Genomic DNA, 23,051 nt, shown 5'->3' with positions numbered 1-23,051 from the left:
CCACTGAGTTCACCTGTGCCTCAAGTGACAGTTCTGGATCCAAGAGCACCCCCAAACTACGAACCTGATCCTTTAGGGGGAGTGCAACCCCCTCCAGAACAGGTTGAATATCACCTAGCCGGGCAGATGAACCACCCACTAACAGTACCTCCGTCTTGTCTGGATTGAGTTTCAGTTTATTAGCCCTCATCCAGTCCATTACCGTGCCCAGGCACTGATTCAGAACAGTCACTGCCTCACCTGGTTTTGATGTAAAAGAGAGGTAGAGCTGGGTGTCATCTGCATATTGATGGCACCTCAGCCCACACCTCCGGATAACCTCCCCCAGCGGTTTCATGTAGATGTTAAACAGCATGGGGGATAAAATAGAGCCCTGTGGAACCCCATGGCACAATTGCCATGGCACAGAGCAGTAATCCCCCAGCACCACCTTCTGGAATCGGCCATCCAAGTAGGAGCGGAACCACTGTAGTGCAGTGCCTCCTACTCCCAACCCAGACAACCTATCCAGAAGGATACCATGGTTGATGGTATCGAAAGCCGCTGAGAGGTCCAGGAGAATCAACAGGGTCGCACTCCCCCTGTCCCTCTCCCAGCAGAGGTCATCCCACAGGGCGACCAAGGCAGTTTCTGTTCCAAAACCAGGCCTGAAGCCCGATTGAAATGGATCTAGATAATCCGTTTCATTCAAGAGTGCCTGGAGCTGTCCTACAATCACCCGCTCAAGCACCTTGCCCAGGAAGGGGATGTTGGCCACTGGCCTATAATTGTTAACATCCTCTGGGTCCAGGTTAGGCTTTTTCAGGAGTGGTCTAATTACTGCCTCTTTTAAAGCGGCAGGCACCACTCCCTCTCTCAAGGAGGAATTTACAACCTCCTGGACCCAGCCGGACAACCCCTGACAATACAATGACATCATCCACACAGACGGCACATGGACGCAGAATCCCCTCACAACTTCCTGCCCCTGCACCCCAGTCCATTCCCGAAAAATGTGCAAGACCACTCCTCAAACACTTGAGTGGCTTGCTACCACCTGACTGCTTCCCATGTCACCTGGAGAACCTGACATTCTTTTATAAAAACGCACTGATATTGGCCCTATGCAGGCGTTCTGCCTGGTTACACGAGGGCTAAATGTGGGGAGGGGACTTGGGCGTGCACCAGGGCCGGCGTCAAGGGTAGGGCTGGTTGGGCACCTGTCAAGGGCCCACTCCCCAGCAGGGATCCACTGACAAGAGCCCCCTGGAGAAGATCCTCCTCCTCACCATTGCAACCTGCTTGTTCACCTGCCTCTCACTCTGGGCCAGACAATAGTGGGGGTGAGAAGGAGAAGCAGTGGATGCCACGGCCTCCTTGCCCCACGGCTCTCTGTCTGTCAAGCAAACAAGTGGCAGCGGTAATGAAAAAGAAGATAAAGAGCGATAGCACGTGGTGACAATGACGGTGAGAAGGCAGACTTGTTGAGGGAGGGGCCCATTGGGGATGTCTTGCCCAGGGACCCCCTGAAACTGGCGTGCACACAAGCCCTACCACCCGTATTCTAGTCCCTGCCTACTCAGACCCCAACCATACTATACCGAGGGGGAAGGTCTGAAAAGGACTTCTACTCGCGTTCAAGCAAATGGAAGTAGGACCCCCCCCTTCAGACCTCCTTGGTGAGAAGGTCAAGGACTGAGAAGATGGGAACACTGGGGGCAGGGCTTGCATGTATGACCCCATCCCCTGCCCACCTTTATCTCTCACGTGAGCAGGGTGAACACCTGCATAAGGCTTTTATCCTGGTATCATTCTGGTTTACGTGAGCCACAGTGCGAGTCAATGGTTGACAAACCCAATACACACATTTTCAATTAAAAAGTATCTTTGGTTCTTTTGATACTTGCCTTATTTGAATGGAAACCAGAGATCACATGACATATACATATAAAATGATGGAGGTGTTGGCAGAAACATTAAAAGGAGAAAAGTGAAATACAAAATTCCTTAGGCAAATGCTTCTAGTCTTCCCTAACCTGGTGCCCTCCAGATGTTTTGGACTACAACTCCCAGCATATCTGAACATTGGCCATGCTGGCTGGGGGGCATGGGAGTAGCAGTCCAAAATATCTGGAGGCGACCAGGTTGGGGGAGTTGTGACTGCAGACAGGATCTCCAGCTTTTGTGTCTCCCAGAGTCCTTTGTTTTAAGCTATTTCAAAGAATGTTAGGCTCATGTGAGTGTGTGTCTGCGGCAGGGGGCAGGAATGACTGCCACCCCCCGCGCACAAGTATGTGTTGGTCCCAGAACAAAGAAGCAAGAAGATGCAGGGAACGCACTCCAACTAGAAACAGCTCTCTGTGTTCTGATAGGGCAAAGATGGGACCCGTCCATATAAGACAGACATGGCTATTCCCTGCTGCTAGGCTTTTAATCACCAATGAGAGAAGATGAGGTCATTCTGAAATCTCGGAATGTAAACTAAGTGCTTAAGTAGCATGTAATTATTTAGATCAGGTGTGCAGAACAGGGTCCCAATCTGGCCCTCCAGAGCCCCCCAGACAGTCCTATGTCTTCATCTTACCTTTCTTCAGTCTAGATCAGGGGTGTTGCACCTCATTCAGCCTGCTGGCCAAATTCCATTTTGGAGAAGCTGTCTGGGGTCTCATCCCAACAGCGGCCAAAGGCAAAAGCGGCAGGGCCAAAATACCCCCAATACCAGCATATTTTAGCTTGAAGCTCTTCCTGCCAGGAACGAAGCCTTAGGAGAGGCATTTCAACCTTTTAGAATGGGGGGGGGGAACTGCACAAAAGCTGGGAACCCAACCACCTGAGTTTTTGGGATTCCCCCCTCCCCTTCCTACCACACCACAGTCTGCCCCATTGAGCAGGCTCTCCCGATTCTCGTGTAGCATTGCAGGGGGTGGAGGGGCTGTCATGGGGAGGAAAGAGCGGGGGAGAGGGCCAGCCCAGTTGCATGCACCTAAATTTGGATCCAATCCCAGATTAAAACCTTTGGATCCAGTCCGAGCCAGGTCATGCGTTCATAGCTCTGCTTTAAATGCTCAGGCTGTGGTGGGGTGGGGGTACATATGTGTGCTTGTAATGAGGTTGGAGGTTTCCCTCCCCTGTATTCGGGAATATATTATGCCATGTCTGTGACAGTTACAGTGGCTTACAATCCATTCCCAAGCATGCTGATGCTTCCCTTAAAACCCTATATCAGGTGTGGGCAACACGTGGCCCGTGGGCTGCATGCGCCTCCCCCGTCCTCTTCTGCAGCCCCTGGCATGCTGCTGAAATTGCCCCTGCTGAGCCACAGGGAAAAAATGGTTGGAGCAAACTGTGACAGATCCTTAGTTAAAAGGCCAAATGTAACTTGTTTTCACAATTTTTTTTTGACATTTGAAATTTGGCACTGCCAAATTTCAGCGGGATAGTGGAGGCAAGAGTGAGACCCATGGGGGGTCTCTGGGTAGAAAGTGGGCCCCTGCCCCTGCAGTTGCCCACTCCTGCCCTATATGGTTTAGGACTTGGATACCTGAAGGAACATCTTTTCATACATGTACCTAAGGTCTTCACATTTTTTTCAGCTGCTCCTGCCTTCTGAAGTGAGGTAGGTGGCAGCCTGGTCTCAGTGGTACGGCCTTCTTGGATGTGGCACCCTGCCATTAGAGTGATCTCCCCAGGGAGGCTCACTGAGAGCTTTCAGCACCAGGCAAAGACCTTTTAACATTTCCCTAAGCCTTAACAACATCATGCTGTTTTCTCCCGCAGCTATGCTGTTTTATTGTAATGTTTCTTTAACTAAATTTGTACTTTAAAAAAAATGTTATTGTTAGCTACCATGAAAGCATTGCTGAAAGAGAAAACTATTAAATGAATTACATTAATAAATACATAAATATTTTTTTTAAAAAAATGTCCCCCAAGGTAGTGAAATGGTGCACTTTCTCTTCTTGGCTGAGTTTGCCTTTGGGACAGCAGTAATGACAATTGCTGTGAAATCCACTCACCTCCAGCAGTCCCTGTTGGGAGGAAGTTATAAAAATGGAAGCTCTGGGCTGTTTTGGGTCAAGATGGTGGGGATAGAGAGAATCCAAGGTGCCATGATTCAGGGAAGGGCAGAAATCAGCTTGAGCTGACGCAAGGTGTAGCATCTGCATGTGAAGGAAAAGGTCTTAAGATGGGCTAAAGCCCCAAACTACAACTGTACTAATGACCCTGTGTAGGTGCAGCCATTTCAAATTCTTCAATGGCCAACTCTTCACAAGAAAGGGGCAGGGAGAGAAAAAGAGGTGAACCTTCTGTACAGATTTTGTCACAACTATTTCTTGGTCTATTTAAAAACGACAGGCTCCAAAACAAAAAGGATTTTTGTCTTTGGTCTGCTATGTCTGCTATGATGAATTCTTATGGCAGTTTCCAACAGGACCAATACAAGAACTTCTTTGAGATCCAGAACTGGAATCAGCATTGTCCATGAGCACTTCAACTATTGCAGTGGGGTGAGGAGTGTAAGTTAGGGGGAGCTCCATTTCAGTTCACTTCAGTTTGGAATGCAAAAATGCTATATTAAATAGAAATGTACTAAGAGGATTAAAGTTTGTGGCGTTTGTACCAGCCCATCTCTAGCAAGCATTCAGGCAAGCTAAGCTGAAGAATTGGGAAATAGGGGAATGTAAACTCTCTGTCTGTATATATAAGAGCAACGAAGCACTCAATGAGAAACGTTAGGAATCTGCATGTTGTTAGCAGAGGAAGGAACAGTGTGTTCCACCCTAAACTCGCACAATGAAGTTAAGACAGGCAATATTTCTGATTTACTGACTGTGCATTAGCAAGGGACAGAAAATAAAAGTGAAATTCTCACCAGCTTTTCACCTTGTAAAAGTGAGCAATGCAAAATCTTGACAAAGTGCTGGCAATTTGAATTCTGATGGCAACAGTCAGTCAAATGATATTAAAAGAACATCTCATGTATCATGGTGCTCTGAGCCTATTGATAATAAATAGGGCACTTTATTGTACTTACATCTTGCATTTGCCTTTGAGAATTTTGGGTAGAAAACATAAATCTATCGATGACTGAGAGGGAAATTCCAGTACCTTGCATAAAGTAAGCCTAAAAATGATAAAAGTAATTATGGATGAGGATATTCACCAATTGTGTACTGAAAAGTGCTACCTCAATTCCTCAGTACCCCAATATCCCAATTCCTTGAGTGAGAAATACCAGGGATAGTGCTACCTAGGCTTGGTTTCCTTTGGATGAGAGAATATAATCCCCATGAACTGGTTGGTTTAGCCCAGAGGTGCAGAACCTCAGACTCATGGGCCAAGTCTGGCCCTCCCAGGGTCTCAATTCGGCTTTCTGGGGTTCCCCAATTGACCACTCCACCATCCCCTGGACCCACCCCTTTCCCCCAATGATTGATGGTTTGGTAGTTTCCCAGCGTTTGCATGTTTTCCCCCATTCTAAAAAGGTCCTAAGGCTTAGTTCCTGGCAGTAAGAACATTATGCTAAAAGATGCAAGTATTTCAGCTCTGCCCCATTTTGCCTTTGACCCCACCCTATTTGGTCTTTGACCCCACCCACCACTGGAATGCGGCCCCCAAGAGCTTGTCCAAAATTAAACTCGGCCCTTTGGCTGAAAGAGGTTCAACATCTCTGATTAACTGTACAGGGATGGAGTCAGTAAGTCTCCCTTCAGACCGCCATTGTCACCAGCTGCGCTTGCTCCTCCCCCTCTTTCTCATTCTTGCTACCACTTGCTTGCTTGACAGGGAGAGAGCCAGGGAGCAAGTGGGCAGCGGGATCAACTACTAGTCCTTCTCTCCACTAGCTTTTGCCTGGGCCAGAGCGAGAGGCAGGTGAACAAGCAGGTTCCGTTCCAATGGTGAAGAGAAGGAGCAAGTCCGGGGGTCTCTTTTCAGCAGGCCCCTGCTGGGTGTGGGCCCTCAGCAGGTGCCCAAACATGCCTACCCTTGATGCTGGCCCAGATTTGGAGAGTGGGAGGAACAAAAAAGATGAAAGAAGCAGTGAGGAAACATGAGGCGGCTACAAATTGATGACAATAAAATTCCACAGATGAGGCAGTGCCATTGCACAATAATAGCTTTGTCTGGAAGCACCCAAAATCAACACATCTGATATTTATGCAGCTGCATCGGAGGGAAAAAGTGCCACCCAAACAACCACAGTAATGGATTTTGTTTCAGGATCAGCCCTGCAATGACAGATTTTCATTTGTTTTTAACAACATTAACCTTCTCTATATTTTCTAAACTGTGCTGCTGGAAATATTTTTTTATATTTTCCTTTATGCATGTTTGAACAATGCATACACACACACACACACACATACCGCAAAGTGGACAGGGAAGGCAGTCTGGTACACAAGAGGGAACTTGGCACGGCTGTATATGAAGGGTTGTATCCAATGGTGTCCTTCTGCCAGTGGAAGGGACACTGCTGGCAAGTCAAATTTCCCCTCCCCCCGCAGCCCGCTGTGTGCCCCGAAATCTGTTCCAGAAGGTGGGGGCTCTCCAGAGCAGATTTGGGAGGCATGCGGAGACTTCAGGGGGAAGGAGGCAAAGGGAAACTCCTGTCGCACAAGCAGACGGCTGCTCACACAATGCTGAACGCCCAGTCTTTAAAATGGCTGCGCAGGCACTCACAAACTCTTCTCTTGTCCTGGGCTTCATACATAGATAAGAGAGTTGATGAGATGGCCCAGGCAGCCCCCAAGCTCAAGTTCTCAGAATCCATGCTTTCCAAACCTGCTTCCCTAGAGCAGGACTTGGCAAGCTCAGTGGTGCAGGTAGGTAATTTTAGACCCTGGACTAGGAATTGAGCACCATGTCTCCCAAAATGTTCTTCTCCAGCTTGGAATGTGAAATCAGATGTTGCAAGATTCTGTGCATGAGTGGTCATCAGACCAGGCTGCTGCTACAGCTAGCTGCTTTTTAGGTCAGGGGCAAAATTCCTTTAATGAAAACTCTTATTCTAGCTGAGACTCTAGTTGTTGCAAACTACAAAGCCAGCCACATCGTAGGCACATGTGAAAAGTTCTTTCATGTGAAACCCCTTACTCATACTGAAACTCTCTTTGATTGCTGTGAAACTATGTGAACTACAAAGTCCATGGCTTTGTAGAACTACAAAGTTCTTTCATGTTTACCATTTTCTCTCAGTGAAGCTGTCATTGATTGCTGTGAACTAAGTGACCGCCCGACTAATCAGCCAGATGTTTGTTTGGTTTTGCTGTATTTGAGTCAATAACCTTGATTGTTTCTTGCAAACATTTTATGTGGCTACTATACCCCCTTCCAGACCTAAAACCCTCTCTTGTGCTCTGTAGGTTTGCTTTCAGAGGGGTGGGGGCTGAATTGCTCAAGCTGCTCTCTGCCATAGCTAGTGCTGGAAGTGACCATTTCTAGGGAAGAATATAATAAGGTGCCTGCACATGGCACCATTATCATGTAACTGCCAACATTTATTTTATTTATTTATTACATTTCTGTACCACCCGTTAGCCGAAACATTATGAGCCAGGAGAGAACGGTCGGAAAACAGATCAGTGTCTTCCTCTTCTAAATGTTGGCCAAGAAAGCTTGTTACTATTGAGCCAGTTCTGAATCAAGCTGTGACAAGGGGCTGATCTACATTGCGCCCGCTACTGCACTGAATTCGGTGTCCCGTCGGGTTAAACACTCTCGCATTTTTATGTGATTATCCTCACTCACCCATTTTCTCCGCTCCACTCCCTCCTCGAATGCGGGAGCTTGGTTCACACTCCAGCGCCTCACAGTTCCCCAGCTCCAAAGCAGGGCTGCCCTGATTGGAGGAGCAGCAACTCCTCCCGCCTCCGCCGATACACTGCCCACCCTCCCATCAACTTGCCTCCCCTCCCCTCCCCTGTGTCCTTCCTCAGCCGTTCTCTGGAAACCTCACCGCGCCTGTGTCACCTCGCCCCATTCATCCCCTGTTAGCTCTTTCTGGACACATTCTATCTTCTTTGGTGTCCGAATCCCAGCTGGAGCCATGGGTCCAGAACTGGCAATGTTATACAGGCTGCTGTTTGTCTCCGCAAATGCCCTGATATGTACTCTCCAGGCACTGATCGCTCTGGGGAGACTGTCGTCCGAGTGGCAGAGTCTTGTCTCCGGGTCCTGTGCTGCTACCGCCATCGCCATCAGAACGTGTGCTCGAGGATGCTTCGAAACATGTTGACCGTGGTGCACAACGTGGCTCTTCTCCCCATGCCTCAAGTTTTCCGGAGGTATTGGGTGCGCCCGAGCAGCCAGGACTGGTGGGAGAGGCTTGTTCTGCAGGTGTGGAATGACGAGCGCTGGAATGAGCACTTGTCGCACCTTTTTCCAGGTGGTGGGCGAGGTGGCCCCGCTCTTGGCCAGACGCTCGACACAACTGCACAGAGTGATCCCTGTGGAGAAGAGGGTGGCCATCGCCATTTGGAAGCTCGCCAATCATGCCTTGTACAAGAGTGCGGCGGAGCAGTTCGGGGTGGGGAAATCCACGGTCGCGGGAATCATTATAGAGGTGTGCCTTGCTCTGGAGCATGCTCTACCGTGGAGAATGGTGACCCTTGGTGACGTGGATGCAGTGGGTGTGGCTCAAGAGCAGTTGGGGGGGCACGCGGCTTTTGTGGGGGGAGGGAACATCTTCGAATCTTCGAAGACCCATCTAATGTGTTGGTTTCGAGGTTGGGGTCGCATCTCTGAAGAATCGAAGCTGCGCTCACTGCAGCACGGTATAGGCGAGGTTCATGTGGGGGGGGGGATCTTGTCTGTGCAGTTTTTGGGAGGTACTGCCCCGTTCATGGTGATCGCTGTACTCCTAGATTTGTGTGTGTGTGTTGGGAGCGCGTCACACAACCCTTGAGGTGGGTGCTGTATGCTTTGTGCTTGATGGGGCTTGTCTGGGCAAGTGTGTGGGGAGATGGGGGCACGAGAAGGATGCATCTGTTGCTTGGCAACGGCCAGTCATGCTTCGCCCGCCTCCCAACAAATATGCTCTCTCCTCTATCTCCAGGCAATGCTCGGCTTCTCCACCCTTCGTTTTCCTGGGGCGTTCGCAGCTTGCGACAGGACGCATATCTCGATCATATCCCCGATTAGACAGGGCAACGAGTTTATCAATCAGAAGCAGTACTACTCAATGCTTCTGCAAGGTACAACGGATCATGCGGGACAATTAATCAATGTTGAGATTGGGTGGAGTGGCCGAAACCATGACGCCTACGTCTTTTGGAACTCTGCGCTGTGCGAAGCGATGGATGCAGGGAAGTTTATGTCTGGGAACCCTATGTGGAGAGCGGGCAGTGTGCTTATCCCGCCGCTGATACTGGCCACTGGAGCTTACCCCGTGCGACGTTGGCTGGTGAAGCCTTTTGGGTGTCAGGGTGGACAGTGAGCCCATAGAATCCCAGAGTAGTTCTGATTCTGAGGAAGAGCAGTCGCTCGTGGGAGAGGAGCGCGCTCCTCTTTCCCAGGACCAACAGCTGACGGAGATTCCTCCCACCAGCATTCCTAGTTTAGTTAGCAGTCCAGGGAGTGACCAAGCACAGATAACAAACTTGGTGGATGCGCGACGCAGACACAGAGAACGGCGCCAGATGGAGGGCGCGGAAAGGAGGCATAGTGCCAGGTTGGCGCGCAAACAACGGCTGCGCCCAGAGGATCCAAGGGAAAAGGGGAGGGACTCTCCCTAGTCCTTAAGTTCAGGGGTCTGCCAGTAATTCCCTTTCAAATGGGGACCAACTGTTCCAACGTAGGGCATAGGTACTGTGCTGCTCAGATCTAGTTGCAATCAGTATAGTTGTTAAATTGTAAAAGAAGAATAAAGCTTTGAAAGGAATTCCTTTGTCTGTGTCTGGACTTGGCTACTGGATTAGAGTGAGAGAAGCCTCCAAGGAGCCCTTGACATTGGGGGACACCTCTCACCAGAGGAGGCTCACTTCAACCAGCGCCTCAGCAGAGCTAGAAACGTGGTGGAGTGCACTTTTGGCAGGCTGAAGAGAAGGTGGAGATGTCTCACGGGATGACTGGAGGTGGCAGAGGAAAACATCCCATCAGTGATTTCTGCCTGTGTCATTCTCCACAACTTCTGCGAGACTAATGGGGCCGCTTCGACAGAGGCGTCTGGGGACAGTAACCACATTGTGTTGGGCACCCTGGGGCTTCCCTACATGAATGATGACCAGCTGCATAATGAGCGGGGGAATGAGGTCCAGAGGGCTCTTTGTGACTTCATGTGGGAGAACAGGGGAGGATTGTGGTGAGGGGACATCCACTAGGAATCCCGCTGGGGCCGGCCGTGTTTGGGCGGTTGGTGGGCTCGTGGTTTCTATGTCTGCCTTGTTTTTAGTTCACCCCTGATTGCTTCCCTGTTCTTGTTCATGCCTTTTCCTCTCTGATTAAAAGTGTTCAAACAACCGTAATTGGCTCCCGCCCCTCTCTTCTTCATGTGTGCAAGAGACTGCCCCCCCACTTCCCGAACAGCTTCTTCGAAGAATCGGAGCTTCGGAGCTTCGTCAACAGGTGGTGCTGTGAGGAAATAGGGGAGGCGGAATGCTCTATGGTCTTGTCACAACTGCCCCACTGTCATTCTCCTGCCAGAGAAATGGCGTCTAGGTGGCTCGCATATTGGCAGGAGAGGGAGGTGGAGTTGATGCTCCAGATGCTGTTCCAGGGCCACCGCGTGGAGATGGTCATAAGGAGCTCCACCAGGAGGAATGAGGCAGTCTACAGGGCAGTAGCGAGGGGGCTCTCGCAGGCAGGGTTCCCTCGCTCTGCCCTGCAGGCCCACACTAAGTTCAAGGCCTTGAAGGCCCGTTTCTTCGAGGCCCTGAAGCAGCACTTGGGGACACTTCCCCCTGCGGCGCAGCCACCCCACTACAGGGAGATGCACATGCTGTGGGTGAGCACTGGGCAGCTGAGCCCCGCCAATAGGTGCAGTGCAGGACAGCCATAGGGTGTCTCCGCCACTGTGTCTTGGGTGCTGCATCTGTGGAGTGTGTTGCATGGTGGTGTCTGGGAAGGGGCGGGTGATGGCCCTGCCAGGGGGAGGGCTGGCGAGGGGCCCAAGCAGTGCGATGATGCCCAGGGTTAAGCCCCGCTGGCGACTCAGGCTGGGCCTGGTGCTGGTAGGTCCCCCTTGCCCACGTTTGCCACAGTGGCGCCCCCTTGCCCTCACTGAACATGTGGCACACCCCAATATGCAACAGCCCAAATGGGACCCCCAACTACGCTGTCCCCACTGGGGGGGTGCTTTGCCTGGGGCCACCTGGGAAAGCGGTGGATGGGCAATGGGGCATGGCCTGGGCATGCAAGGGCAATACCCGGGATTGCCCCTCTCAAGGGCCCCTCTGGACGGGGCACAGCACTCCTCACCTCAGTGCTACATAGGGATGGCAGAGAATTCCGCCACAGATTCCAGTGAGGCCAGATTCTTTAGAATCCACCCCCCCCCCGGAATCTGTGGTGGAACGGCCACCTGCTCCCCTGCCACCCCAGCAGAATCCCCCGGGATGGAACTTACCTGGGACGGATGCAGCAGATTCGGCGGCAGCAGCGGCGGTTCCAGCAGTGGATTTGGCGGCTGGTCTCCTGGCTGGCCGCGGCTGGGCTGCTGCGGCCGTGGCTGGGCTGCTGCGGCCGCCACTGCCATGCTTGCAGCTGTGATAAATTCTTACGTAGCCTATCATGGCTACCTCCCAAAAAACCCCCAGTGTACGCAAATGGTGGCAGCTATGGTGGCCGCCATTTGCGTTCCCTATTTTTCTCCGTTCTAGCTAGGGATGTATGAAAGTTCCACCACGGATCTCGGGGAGGCCGAATGCCAGCGCATTCAGCCCCCCGAAATCGGTGGCGGAATGTCCCACCCCCCCCCCGGGACAAGACTTACCAGGGGCGGATCTTTCTGGCGGCGGCAGCTCCGGCGGTGGCTCCGGTGGTGGTTCAGCGGCAGCAGCTGTGGCAGCCGGTCTTCCGACCTGCTGCCGCCGCCGCCATTTCCAAGTTAAAAAAAAAACAAAAAAACAAAACAACGTGATAGGCTACATAAAGATTTACGTAGCCTATCATGGCTAAATTTTAAAAAACAACATTATAGGCTACGTAAATGTTTATGTAGCCTATCACGGCTGATTAAAAAACAAAAAGCAAAAACGTGACTACGGCGAAAATAAGGGAACGCAAATAGCGTAGCTGTAGTCTACGTAAATGTTTACATAGACTAAGACGTGCCAAAATATATGCCATTTGCATACGCACGTGTTTGTTTGTTTTTTAATCAGCCGTGATAGACTACGTAAACATTTACGTAGCCTATCACGGCTGACTGCAGGGACGCAAACGGCGGCCATTTGCGTCCCTGCTAGCCAGCGGCTGGATGTTCGGCCGCTGGCGGAGCTGGCTGGTGGCTCCGCAGAATCCCTGCAGAGCGGAGCTGGCTGGCCAGGATTCGGGGGGGAAAGGGACGGAGCGCCTCCCCCCCAGCATCAGCATAATCCGCGAACAGGTAAGTGACTTTCGTACATCCCTAGTTCTAGCCTACGTAAATGTTTACGTAGGCAATTACGGCGAAAAAAAGGGAACCGCAAATAGCACGCACTACGTTATTTGTGGTTCCTTTTTTTTTTTGGCCGTAATTGCCTACATAAATATTTACGTAGGCTAGAATGGCGAAAAATAGGGAACGCAAATGGCGGCCGTCATAGCCGCCGCCATTTGCGTACGCTGTTTTTTGGGGGGGAGGCATGCCGTGATAGGCTACGTAAATTCTTACGTAGCCTATCACGGCAGCCTGGAAGGATGCAAATGGCGGCCGCTACAGCGGCCGCCATTTGCGTCCGCAGCAGCCCATTCGTGGCTGGAAGTCCGGCTGCAGACGGCCCTGGCCAGCTGCCCCACGGAGCCACCACGGAGCAGAGCTGGCTGGGCAGGATTCCAGGGGGGAGGACCGGATCGCCTCCCGCCCATCGATTCTGGGGGGAGGGATGGAGCGCCCCCCCCCAGCAGATGCCCTGACTGGAACCAGGTAAGGGATTCGTACATCCCTAGTGCCACATTTCTGGGCAGCTGTGGCAGCACAAGCCAAGGAAACTGCATGCTTGCTCAAGTGTGGCGGAGTGCCAACGCCCTTGTGCGCACGCATGTTTCCCTGTGCGTGCAACTGTGGGGCGACTTGTGGGCAGATTGTCGTGGGGCGGGTGGGAATGCCACCAGGCCTGCACGTGAGCTCTGTTGGGGGACCCCCCCAACCCTTGAGGCCACCCTGGTCCTTAGTGCAAACCTTTCTTTTCCAGCACTGCAGGGATCACTTGGGCAGCAAGTGAGCCGTTGGTGGCTCGGGGGAGGGCAGTGACATCCTCCTCCAGTGGCAGAGGCAGACCTGGGGCTGGGAGCCAACCCGCCCCTGCAGCGGCCACCATGGGGCAGGAGGACCACAGGTGAGCCTTGAAAGAACGCAGTGGAGGCCTTTCCCGGCATGTTGTTGTCCTGGGGACACTGCTCCTGGAGTGGTGCACAGCCCCTGATGGCCCATCGACAATGGAATTTGGGTGGGGGAACAGCCAGCTGTCTGGGAGCAGCCCATTGCCACACAGCAAGGGAATGAGCAGAAAAGGCAAATGGGTTCCTGGCCCGCCACAGGGCGAGCCCACCTTCCAGTGGGCAGCCCTACACTCTCTCCTCGCTCCGCTTACACGCCAAATTACTCCAAGAGCAGCCCACCAGCATGGTATCACCCCCTCCGCGGGCATCCCATCACTGGAGTCACGCTGACACCACTTCCCCTTCCGCCAGCGCAGGTGCAGCCACGCCGGGGACGTTGGGGCAGCCCACCCAAGACTCGGCAGGGGCTGCTGTCACAGGGCCCAGCGGAGCGTCTTCGGGGCAGGCGGGGACAACCACCACTGTCCTCGGAGCCATCATCTGCCTGGAGGGCTCCGTGAAGAAGACCAGTGAATATCCAAGGCTGGCGGCTTCCGTGTTTGGGCAACACGCAGGCTGTTCTTTGTGGGGGTCCTGATCAGAATTTTTCCCTTTTTTTCAGTGGGAAAGATGGAGAAGTAGCTGTCACGCCTTGAGAGGGAGGCCCAGGAAAAAACGACCTGTTGGGAGGATGCTCAGGGGAGGGGGGGCAAGTGTTAAGCTGGGGTCTATTACACCAGGGTGGGTGGGTGGGCACTTTTCTTCTGTAAATAGCACTTATAAACAACACAAGCACTTAAATACATTTTTAACATAAACCCGCCTTTGTGGTACCACATTGCTCTCATAACGTAACACAACTTGTGGGAGAGACTTGTTTTGTTTCTAAAGAACTTTACTATTGGGATGATGGGGAACACACAGGGGAGATACTTGAGCATGGTCCTGCACAGCAGTGCGGGGTACTTCTCTTTGGGAGCTCGAGTCTCACTGGGGCCTCTTTCTGGTGCACAGCCTATCCCGCCATCCAGGAAGCGACTCTAGCCAGCTCCTGACAGGTTCTGTCATGGCATCCCCCTGAACCTTAAAGAGAACATAACAACAACATGGAGGCGAAACATAGCATGGGGCAAAGAACGTTTGGAAACAGTACCACGGCTCACCAGCTGTGGCAGTCACGTGTGGAACTTGGGGGGTGCCCTGAACAGAGGGGGGAAGCAGGGAACTTTCACAGGGAGTCCGTCATGGGGAGAATTGCCTGGGCTGCTTGTGCAACTGTGCAGGCCTCATCCGAGCACCCACAACATGCCTTGGTGTGGATATCCTGGGGAAAGGAACCTCCTCTTGACCCCGGGAGGGGGTCCTTATGGTGGCCAACCCTGGCCTCATTGGGCTCCTATCACATTCTTGGGAATCGTCGTGTCCCCGAGTGTGCAATTGTGGGGCTGGCCCCTGATGTTCTGGGGTATGCCTACGCCGCGCCCTCTCCTCCCCTGGGGGCAAAGCTTCCCACCCTGAGTGCTGATTGGGCATCTTTTCAACCATTGCCTGGAGAATGTCCGCATGGGCATCTACGGAGGCGATGAGTGCCCTCCTATCCCTGCTCGCTGCCTCCTCGTCCAGAGCGGATCTTCTTACATACTCCCTAAACACTGCCGCATCTCCTTCCAGGACACGGTCATTCTCCTCGCTGGCATGACGCATGATGCATTCAGCGATGTTGTTGGCCACTCTACGACGCCTTCTATTTCTTATTTGTGACAGGCGCGTAGTGAGGGATAATGTGGCCTGCCTGTTCGTTACTAGATGCTCTGTTAGAGAGAGTTGAGAGTGTTTAAGCATGCAGCACAGTACAGCCTCTGGTGGCCAGCATAGAGCAATAGTCATGCATGGGACCTGTGTGTGAAATGCCCATCGCCGGGACCCACGGTTGTTCCCCACTAACAGCCATCACCGCCCCAAGTAAAGCCCGGGTATATGGGAAGTGTGGTGGGCATTGCTGCGGTGTAATTTCTGGGCAGAGACTGGGGTGGAATAATACCTATGCTTAGGACCCCAGGCAGGTATAGACCCTTAACAATACCATGGTAACTGCGAGCTTCCCTCCCTACACAGCGGGGAGGGGACACTGCAATCGGGCCCTGGCGTTGTCCCTGAGGGCGTGGAGGGGAGATCTGGGCATGGAGGGCTGGCCGACAGTTATTTGTGACCACCAGCAGTAGACCTTGGCCAGGGCTCAGCCCTATGGGAGAATGGGCTTGTTGGTCAGGGGGGGAATTGCCCTAGAGGGCCAGTCTGAGGGTGTCCAGGCGGCGCACACATTGCACTCATGCTCTCAGATCTCCATCTTGGGGACCCAACACATGGGAGCACGCCACTCCCCTTGCCTACCTGTGTCCTCAAGCTTGTCTGTAGTGCTCCCATTTCCCCTTTAAGCACGTGCACTCTACCGCGCACCTGGAAAAGCAAGGCGGATGTCAGCCAAGCAAAAGGAAAACCCACTTTTTTGAAACCCACGCCAGCCGCCTCTCAACCAAGATCCGCCCAGGAATTCCCCCCCCCCCGGCGTGGTGTGGCTTGGAGGTGGGGCTTGGAGGTGCTCAGATGGGGACACCAGCACAACCTGAAGCAGTCACTAAAGTGAGTTTGGGAGCTGCCCATCCAGGCACCCGAGCTGGCTAGGCACAGCACATGGCGAGGTGCTTTGACGTAGCACCGTTTGCCACAGTGGGTGGGCCCCCTGATAATTCTGCAAGAACCGCTCGAGGCGCTAGGGCAGCAGAGTGTGGACACCCCCATCCCCCCACACTGACCGGCTGGTGCGCGGAAAGGCTTTGGTGCACCCCACAACTCACCACTTCCCCTGGGTTGCCCGGCGAACTCTTCTTCTCCTTCCTGCTCCTGGCTGAGAAGACCTGTGAAAAGTGTGTCTCCGGTTGGCTGCTGTGTCCTTTGGCATGTCCTTTTTTAAGGAACCAGAGTCCCCCATCCGTCTTGATGCCGGACCGCTCCACACATGACCCCCGACATCTCCCCAACCTGCAACCATGGAGTAATGTTGAGTATGCAGGTGGGCCCGGGGCCCAGTTGGCCAATTGGGCAGCCTGTGGTTGTAGGTGGCAGGGCTACATGCGTGGGGCTACTCCGGGACCATGCGGAGCAGAGTATGTGGCCATGCCCCCGGAGGACAGCCAATGCTCAACGCACACCACCCCCAGACACTGACCCGGGCCACAGCACCTACCCACGTCACGTGCCTCCAAGGGAAGGCGATCCTCCTCTTCCTGCGATCCCTCTGGCGTCTCCAACCTTTCCCCTCCCACGAGGTCCGTCTCTGGGGTCTCTGCGCGCACAGTGCCACGAGCAATCTGCAGACTTCCAACCATGTGCTTCAGGTGAATGGTGGCATCCCCCCGAAGAATGCTGTGGAGGTCTGCGTAATACGGACAGGTGGCCATGTTGTTCCCTGACCTGGAGTTATGGTTAACCACCCTCCTGTACTCCTGGCACATGGACTTTGTCTTCCCCCTGCACTCAATGGCGCTATGGGTGTGGCCCCACTCAATCATCTGCCTGGAGTTCTCCTCAAAGAAGTCGAGGTTCCTGTGGCTGGCTGCTAAGAAGCTGCTCCTGGATCTTCTGCTCCCCCCAAATGTCCAGCAAGTCCATTATCTCTGCGCACCTCCATGACACCCCTCTTCCTTGGCTAGTGGACGCCATCCTCTGTTGACGTGGATGGTGGAAAGAAGGTAGAACTGTACTGGTCGGGATTTCCAGCGGTGGCAGTGGGATCTCTCTGCCGCCGAGGGTCACCCAGCGGCCTGCACCGCAAGAGCCTAAGAAAGAAACACATAGAAGTAAATATTAGGGCGGGGGCTGGCCCACCTAGCCATCAAAGTCCATGGTGGGCATCACAGGGTAGCCACATGTCATGGACCTGATTTGGAGCACCTTCTGTGCAGGGGCCGCCCTACCATGTAACCGGCTGGATGCTCTCATGTCTGCCTGCGAAGTGAGATTAGGGATGTACGAAATGTACTTAGCTTTCTGCGGATTATGTTTATGGTGGGGGGGAGGCGTTCCATCCCTCCCCCCGGAATCCTCGACAGGGGGGAGGCGATCCGTTCCTCCCCCCCGGAATCCTCGAACGACCGGCTGTGAACGGATTTCCAGCCGCGGAGGGCTCTGGGTTAAAAAAAAAAAAAAACCCCACCGTGTACGCAAATGGCAGCGGCTATGGCCGCCACCACTTGTGTTCCTTATTTTTGGCCGTCTTAGTCTACGTAAATATTTACGTAGACTATTACAGCGAAAATAAAGGGGAACGCAAATAGAGCCCGTTACACTATTTGTGTTCCCCTTTATTTTTGCCATAATAGTCTACGTAAATATTTACGTAGACTAAGATGGCCAAAAGTAAGGAATGCAAATGGCGGCGGCCATAGTCACCACCATTTGCGTATGCTTTTTTTTTTTAACCCAGCCGTGATAGGCTACGTAAATCTTTACGTAGCCTATCACGTCTCTGTTAAAAAAAAAAACCCTCCAGACTGCAAATGGCGGCGGTGGCAGCTGGTTGGAAGTCCAGCTGCCGCAGCCGCCACCGCAGCCGCTGCCGCCCGGAACATCCGCCCCAGGTAAGTCTCGTGCCAGGAGGGATCCGCGGGGGAGCGGGTGGGTAGCAGGCCATTCTGCCACAGATTTCGGGGGGCCGAATGCACTGGCATTCGGCCTCACCGAGATCCGTGGCGGAATTCTCTGACATCTGTAAGTCAGACAGAGCACAGCGCCAAAGCAGGGAAAAAATGACAGAGGAGCGGGTGGGCTTTGCAGTCTTTTCTGGGGGAAGAGAAGCGGGGGAAGCTGGTCTGACTCACGCTCCAGGGCAAATGCCATCCCACAGGACCGTGTGCCCATACACGTCACATGTCCCCTGAAGGCCGATCAGCCATCCAGCGCACAATTAGGGATGGGGGAGAATTTCTCCCCGAAACTTCGGGGGGCCGAGCGCCAACGCATTCGGTCCTCCGAATGTTGTTCAGGGAGAAATTCTCCGCCCCCCCGCCCCCTGCCCCCCCCCTGGGATGGGACTTACCTTTCACGAATGTCCCTCCCGGCGGCGGGTCCCGGCAGCGGTTCGGCAGGTCTTCGTCAGGGGCAGGGGCGGCAGCCGGTCTTTTGACCGGCTGCCGCCACCGCCATTACAAGAAAAGTAAAAAAAAAAACACGCCCCTGTGATAGGCTACGTAACGATTAACGTAGCCTATCACGGCTAGATTTGCAGTCAGCCGTGATAGGCTACATTAATCGTCACGTAGCCTATCATGGGTGACTTAAAAAAAAAAAAAAAGCGCATACGGCTAATGGCGGCCCCCATAGGGAGCCGCCATTTGCATTCCTTATTTGGTCCCTGTAGTCTACGTAAAGATTTATGTAGACTACGGTGAAAATAAGGGCAACGCAAATAGCAAATAGTGTTGCCCTTATTTTCGCCGTAGTCTACATAAATCTTTACGTAGACTACAGCGACCAAATAAGGAACGGGAATGGCGGCTCCCTATGGGGGCCGCCATTATCCGTACGCGCTTTTTTTTTTTTTTCCAAAGTCACCCGTGATAGGCTACGTGACGATTAACGTAGCCTATGACGGGGCTTTTTTTTTTTTTCTTTTCTTTTGAAGTTCGCAGCCGGGGAGACGGGGCGCTTCTCCCCGGCCTGAATTTCGGCCAGGCGAGGCAGGAAGCCTCCCCTCCCCGGCCTGAACTTCGGGGGAAGAAGCGAAGCGCCTCCCCCCCACCGCGAAAAAAGCTGCGAAACCAGGTAAGTGCCTTCGTACATCCCTACGCACAATCCCCATAATGCCAGTCCAGCAGTCTCAGGCTGCGTTGTTTTCACAACAACGGGCATGCCTCGACAGTCTTGGGGAGGGGAGGGGGAAACACATGTTGAGGGGAATAACCCCCTGAAAACTCTGGGGAAGGTGTTGAGAGGGGGACATGTCCACCTCACGCAGGACACGGGGGCGCTCTTGGAGAAGGGACAGCATTCATGGCGACGAGAGAAGCGCGGAAGTCTCCCCAAGAAAAATTTACCCGTGCTGCCACTGAGGGAGCAGCTCGAGGCACCGCGACACACGTCTGGCGGGGGGGGGGTGGCAAGGAAGAGAGTGGTGTCCAGACGAGGGGGGGCACGGTGGGTGCCGAGTGATGGTGCCACGGGTGGAAGAGCAGAGTGCGGGGGGGAATACACAGGGCGGAATGCTACGTGTGGACAAAAGGTGGGGGCTGTTTTTAGGTGCCCACCGCATGATCCAGCGGGGCGGGGAGGCTGCGCCAATACCGCCAAGCCCCAAACTTCGATTCTTCGAAGATTTGAAGATGTTCCCCTTGATTAAAAAAAAAGCCAAGGGCAGGGGCGCGGGGGGGGGCATGTTTGCTCACGGACGCCGGCTGCTCAGGAAGGTACGTGAGTGATAACGGAAGAATACCTGGAGGAATGGCAGGTAAACACAGGGTGGAATGCAACGCAGACACAAGAGGTGGGGAGTGTTCTTTAAGCGCTTACCCTAAGATCCAGACAGACGGGGAGGCTGCAGCGATATCTACAAGCCCCAAACTATGATTCTTCGAATCTTTGAAGAAGTTCTCCTGGTTTTAAAAAAAAAGCTGCGGGCAGGGGCACAGGGGGGCTACCTGTTTGCTCATAGACTGCTCAGGGAGAAATGCAATCGATGGCCAGAACACAACCTGGTGTTCTGATTGGCCAGCAGGGAAATACAAACACCGCCGTATATGGGCGTGCATGGGAGGGGACAATGACCATATACGGTAGTGAAGGCAGAAAATCGGAGCACATTAGGGGGAAATCCCGGTATAACAGGGTGTTGAAAAGGGGGTGCGGACCCCGGAAACTCCGGGTCCAATATGAGGCGGGTACTGCGTAGTGTGAAAGGCGGGCAGTGAAACCGAATTGGAAGCGAGAACAGCCGGTAAGTGTAGATCCAGCCAAGTTTATCCATCACTAAAGCAGACTAGACATGCTCAGAGATTTGCCTTGCTTGGCTTTGGAATCGATTCAAAAGCATGAGAGTTTCTGGCATGCCCTGTATTTGCATGGTTGATGAGTCCCAGTCACTTGACGAGCTGGAACAAATGAACTGAAGGCACTATCGCCATGCTATCTGTTGGACAGTTCACTAGTCTCAGTGCTTTGCTCTTTCTATCTGTGCTTATTACCACAGCAACATACGGACCTCAGCAACATACGGATTGGAATAGGAGTGGAACTTGGCGATGGATTTTATTTTTGTTTTTTCTTCAGGCAACAAAGGCTTTCTTCACATGGAGCTTTATCCTGCGATTGAGATGGCTCCTTCACGGACGTTTGCGGGCTCTTTACATGACGCTGTGATCATTCAAGGCATCTCCTGCACTAAATACCCTTTGTTCAGTTTTTAAATAGATTTTTAAATAGATCGCAGATAATGAGCTATCAAATTACCCTGCTGTGTTCCGCTTGAGTTCCCTCCGTGAAAAGAGGAAAAGCGGCAAGAAGAGGAGCGAGATCAATGAAAGATAAAGAAGACTCAGATACGGGGAGAAGGAGGGGGAAGGGGGTGGGGGGAAGGGAAGCATGTGAAAAAGGGATTTGTTGTGATCCTGCATTTAAAATGGAAGCAGTAAGCCCTGTTTTAAATGCAGGATTTTAGGCTGGTGTAGAGATGCCTAAAGGCCTGGTTCACACAGTTCATTGCTGGATTATTTCTCCAGCTCACCAGGGAAAGACAAACCTGAGTTCCTGGTTCGCATTTCTCAACAAAGAAGCCGGCAGACCTTCAGCACGTACGCTAGACTGTTGCTGAAGGGGCTTTTAATTGCTCACTGCTGTGTATTTCTTTTATTGTTTCATTTTAATTTTTTAACATTTATATGTTTTTATGTTACGTTTGAATTAAGATTTTGTGTTGAATCAGGATTCAACGAGGAATCCAAAGAGAACGTGTTAGTTGCCTTGAGTGCCATTTTTTGGTGGAAAGGCGGGATCAGAGCAAGCGTCAAGGGTAGGCATGGTTGGGCACCTGCTGAGGGCTCAAAACCCAGCAGGGGCTCTGACTAGCATCCCCTGGACTTGCTTCTCCTCTTCATTGTTGCAACCTGCCTTGTTCACCTGCCTCTCGCTCTGGCCCAGACAATGGTGATGGTGAGGAGGAGGAGCAGGAGAGGCCACTATTTACTTGCACTCTGGCTGCCAAGCACCCAAGCAGCAGCAGTGATGAGAAAGAGAGCGAGGGGCCATAGCAGCTGGTGAAAATGGCAGTGAGAAGGTGGACTCACTGAGGAAGGCGGCCCATTGACGGTGCCTTGCCCAAGGGCCCTCAAAATCCTGGAGCCGGCACTGGGCAGGATATTAATTAATTAATCAATTAAATCCACCCAGGGTCAAGGTGCCCCTGGATTGCTTAGCAATCAGGCAATGTGCATCAGCACACTTGTTCATCCACAACAACCCAGGTTTAAAAAACAAAACCTGAATTGTCATGACGTGCAAATGGGCCCAAAATGTTGTGGGCTGGTTATGTTTTGAAGTGGCCTTGTTGGGCCTTCACTCCACAGCAGCCAGCCAGCCTAAGCTTTCCCCCTCTGAATAGCTACCCACCCCGCTTCTCCCTCACCCCCCCCCCATGAGATTCCCCCTCCTCCTTCTATCCTTTCATCACTCTGCCTGCTAACATTTGTGTTATCTGACTGACTTTCCATCACTGTCTTCCCCTGCTTTCACAATCGTATCAATCTATGCAAATGACTTTTAATAAAGATGGTCCAAGAGAAAATCCTTTTAAAGACCTCTTGGAAAGGGATGCATCGAGAAGTATCTTGGTGATACATTTGGAGAGCAGATTTGCATATTTATAAGCTGCAGCGGTAATGTCAGTTCCATGCAGATCACAGGCTACAGAATTCCTATGAAATAAATCATCCTGCTTGGAAATAGGACAGATATGCTGGTAGTTCCTGCAGTCTTGAAAGAAAATGGGAGATATGTAGGGATGGACGAAAGGGACTTAACCTCGTCCTGCAGCTTGCTTCACGGTGGGGGGGAGGCGCTTCGGTTCTCCCCCCGAAGTTCAGGCGAGGGGGGGAGGCGCCCTGCCTCGCCCGGCCGAAATTCAGGCCGGGGGGGGAGGCGCCCCATCCCTCGCTGGCGAAATTCAGGCCGGGTAGGAGCGCCCCGTCTACCCGGCTGCAAAAAAAAAAGTAAAACACACACACACACACCCGTGATAGGCTATGTAATGATTTACGTAGCCTATCACGGCTAGATTTCCAAAGTCAGCCGTGATAGGCTATGTAAATTGTCACGTAGCCTATCACGGGTGACTTAGAAAAAAAAAAAAGCACGTACACAAATGGCGGCTCCCATGGGGACCGCCATTTGCGTTCCTTATTTTGGCACGTCTAGTCTACGTAAAGATTTACGTAGACTACGGTGAAAATAAGGGCAATGCAAATAGCGTTCCCTTATTTTCGCCGTAGTCTACGTAAATCTTTACATAGACTAGACGTGCCAAACTAAGGAACGCAAATGGCGGCGCCCCATGGGCGCCGCCATTTGCG

Source organism: Heloderma suspectum, chromosome 1 (assembly GCF_057233095.1).
Source record: "Heloderma suspectum isolate Gila_16-S chromosome 1, 16-S_ref, whole genome shotgun sequence".
NCBI classification, from domain to species: Eukaryota; Metazoa; Chordata; class Lepidosauria; order Squamata; family Helodermatidae; genus Heloderma; species Heloderma suspectum.
This window is presented reverse-complemented; position numbering follows the sequence as displayed.